Here is a 3,955-nt window from a genome sequence, read left to right on the forward strand (position 1 = left end):
AAGACAATGTTGATATTTAAATTGATTTTGAAGTAGTATGTGTGAAGCGAACGATGTACAAACAGAAAAGCAGAAAAAAAACAGAACTCAATGAACAGAAATACATCATTGAACATATTAACTGCACACACAAAAATAAAATTTTGACCAAATATTCTGCCAAACAGATAAAAAAGCTTACTTAATTTACGTTGGGCGCCATTTGTAATAACGAACTAGGGGGCAATAACCACCACTAGCTCATTAATTAAAAATTAAATAAAAACCAGAACTTGAGACTCTTGGAGATGAGAGAGAGATGTAAAGATCTGCAACTGCTCACATTTGACGTGGGGAAGGAGAATTGTACCTACCCTTTCACAATCCTGGTTCGATTCAGCTAATCGCACTGTCCTGGCAAAAAGAATCACAAAAGATCGTCGCTTTGGGTTATGGAAAAAGTCATGTTTATTGCATTTAACTGTCCTAATTTATTGTTTTTCGTCGTTTTAAAACTAACCTAACCATGTGTGTGTGTGTTCGTGTGTTCTAGTGTATCCCGCGGTGGTCGAGTCAAGTCGGAGGTTCTTCCTCCGGCCAGGCCTGGCGCAGCAACGGTTTTGGTGTCTTTGGTTTTGTGTCTTTGTCTTTGGTAGAAAAAAAAACCTGTACGTTTAAGTTTTGGTTTAGTACTTGTGCTTTGTGTAACTGTGGTAACAATGAACTCACCGGATGGCCTCCGCCATTGCGCTCTAACAGATTCTCGGGTTGGCGCGCTCTGCCAACTTGGAGGTTCTGTGAAGGGAGTTCATTTCTAATCACTTTTTCTAGCTTTAACGTTTTGTTTTAATATTTACCACAATCTTGTTACCTCCTTGCACCACCAACCAAACGACCACTTTTAGCAAAGAGCGCGGTCCTTGACGGTTAGTTTGGATGGTGCGGGTTGGGACCAACTCCCTGACACTACAATTAACAATTAAGACACTAATTAGACACGACTCAAAAATACAAGAACTAAATTTACCATTTCGCCGGCTACAGGAATGCTGGGTACAAATAACAGATATTCACAGCACTTTAAATTACAAAACGTTCACAATTTCTTCGTTTGACCAGAGTATGTGTAACGGACTCTGGTCGGTAGCGGCAAATGAGGACGATTCAAATTGACGAGGTCCCTTTTATTAATTTTAAGTCTTTGTTCTTGCGTATTTCGAAAATTGCTCCAAGAGATGTGAGTCGTGCTAACCGTTTTAGGAATAGGGATACCATGTTTTGTATGTTGTTTAAGTGTAATGGTTGATTACAATATCCTAACTTGTCCCTACGGTTCAGTTTGACAGGATGATGCGAAGCATTGTAACCAGAGATTGTACTACGTACAAGCGATAGGTTACAACCTTTCAAATGAGCCTAAAAAATCAAAGTTCTGATAACCATATCAAAAGTTATATGCACTTTAGTGTTGTTTATACACTTTTTAGAGGCCGGATCTCAGATATTTTGATGAAAACGTTGTCCGGATCTATCATGCGAACTATCGTTTGATAAGTTATCAAAAGACCTCACCGATGAGCCAATAGGATTGAAGAACTGAAAACCCTACCGAAAGATAGAGTATTGAAGCTTAATTTGTTAAACATGTTAAGGAGGAATGATGCAATTCTGGATGAAGATATTCACTATATGAATGTGAGGAAGGCACCAATCACCTAAAGGTGGATTAAGCAATGTTTTATACTTGATTTACTTTTGACCATATGTATTTTCAACCTTTCCTCCTTCTGGCATTCGACATTATGATCATCGCGTTTTTTGGGACACCCTAATATCTAACCTTCTATAAAAAAAACTCACACATTTTTTGTTCACTTCCAGAGCCTTACAAATTAGGGCGCAAGAATTCCTAAAATTCCAGCACGAAACACTTTTTGGTTCACTGCAGTGACATTCGCCGCACGGCACAGGTCGTCACCGGGAAATTCCCCAAAATTGTTTACACGCCCAAACAAAAGAAATTTCCTCGTATACAATGGCATGCGGCTCGTCTTTTGTTCTGTAAGAAAAGAGGCGCGCGCGTACGGCTTTTGTGTTTCTTTTAACGTACAGTCATGCTTCGTACAGTTTTGCATAAGTGTTAGTAAATCGTCGCTTGTGTGCATCTTGTGACACGTCCTATCTTTTTACAGCAGACGTGTCTCAAGATAGCACACAAGCGACGAAATATCGACAGAATTGTAGTTTAAAAGCTGGATGTTTGTGGATTCTTTTTATCTGATAGTAATTTTCGGCACTTTTCGAGGTTAAACTGTTCGTTTTTTAACGTTCCATTCCGCTTCCAGAGGAAATAAAATCCCTCCAAAGAACATGTTTATTTTTTCTTCATTTTTCAAACATTGTAAATTATGTTGTTCCATCGGCTAGCACTTCCTCTCGGACTCGAGTGAAGCGATGAAATAAGAATATCGCAGCGTTAAACTTCAAACCAGCCCAAAATCCTAACTGCATCTCGCCAAAAGGGATTCCTAAGAAGTGTGTCTTCTAGAGCTTCAAATGATGGAAAGGAAAAACAGTACTCCCGCTTATCAGATGCCATTTATATTCCTGCTGTCAGCGCAATACCACGCGGAACTTGGGCTGTTTTGCTAAAGACTATCATATATCGCACGGCACGCGGAACGGAGCTTACGCAGTGTATGAAGTGCACGGTCATCTGACGGAATGGGCTTAAATTGCAAATAAAGATAACACAAAGGTCTTTTGACATCGCTGGAGGTGACTTATTAAGAATTTAGCGTAAATTTATGTCTCACGTGACGGCCACTCTTAACTCTTTTTAATAGTTTTGTACATTGTATTTCTTAATATAATATAAACTCAATATTTCACAAACTTGTTTTGACACCACAGTCTCACATACCTTCTTCCCTTGAAGCGTAACGTTCTTAAAGGATGACGCCCCATCAGGATGCCAATGGTGCCATTACAGATTCGTTAATTTTATCGCAATTTTATTCAAATTACAATCGCTATGGACTTATTCGTGCACAAGCCTTGTGTGGGCGCCAACCCGAAGATCGTCGGAACCAAAACCGTGAGAACCTGGCTGGGTGCGTTTCCTTTTAATCTCCCCAACGCGACGATATGCTGGCAAATCATAATACCTCCAACATTGCCGTTCAAGTCGATGCCGCCGCCAGATGAATCTGATATGCGTAGATAATCGTTCGAGTGGAGACGTCTCAATAATGTGATCCCCGATCGATGTTCTATTCTTTTCGAGAGCATGAAACCCCCCTCTCTCATAAGTCTTCCTTTTTTTCATTCATATGACGGGCATTCAGATTCTAATCGGGCGCGGTTCTGGCCAACAATTACAATCAGTCAGAGAGCGCGCACGGTTCAATGAGAGACCCCACTTAGACTTCAAAAGACGACGAACGTCGGAAACAATACGCCATGAACGTTCGAAAATTGTTGGAGGGCGGCTGTACAGGAATTCCCCGAGGATACGCCGCAGTACCCCGTCCAGAACGTCGCCAACTTCCTGTGGGTGTGTGGGTTGCGGCGGCGGCCTCTTCGTCGTCGTCGTTGTTGGGGCTGGGACCTGGGCATCGATGCCAGAGCCATGCCAAGTGCACCCTCGGGGTTGCGCAGATGAGAGTGTCTTGGCCGTTTTTCTCCACCTCCATCTCGGGTTGCAAACGGGAAGGGTTACTGGTACCGGCAAGCGGTCATGTAGTATGGAATTTATTATAAAGTTTTATAAAGTTTGGCAAATTTGAATTACTAGATGATAATTGTGCCATCATTCGGGACGAATCGGGGCGGATTTTTTTCATAATATTTTGACACAGACGAGAGTACTTTTACAGTCGAGTAACGGAAAATGGCAGAGTTTTTAGAACATTTTTTGTTTTTTTCGATGAAAAATACATTTTTTTCGGAATTCTGAGGACGCCATCAAATCGGG

At 41.3% G+C, this 3,955-nt stretch overlaps 1 long non-coding RNA gene across 1 annotated transcript; it reads right to left on the reverse strand.

The window, feature by feature from the left end:
• Positions 1 to 441: 441 nt before the first annotated feature.
• Positions 442 to 1,141, reverse strand: LOC119767446. The gene is made up of 4 exons (XR_005277518.1): positions 1,007 to 1,141; positions 837 to 945; positions 709 to 774; positions 442 to 645 (listed from the first exon to the last, which is right to left on the reverse strand). It is a non-coding gene; the product is annotated as an uncharacterized LOC119767446 (long non-coding RNA).
• Between the last annotated feature and the right edge of the window lie 2,814 nt (positions 1,142 to 3,955).

The sequence above is a fragment of the Culex quinquefasciatus genome, chromosome 2, assembly GCF_015732765.1.
Source record: "Culex quinquefasciatus strain JHB chromosome 2, VPISU_Cqui_1.0_pri_paternal, whole genome shotgun sequence".
NCBI classification, from domain to species: Eukaryota; Metazoa; Arthropoda; class Insecta; order Diptera; family Culicidae; genus Culex; species Culex quinquefasciatus.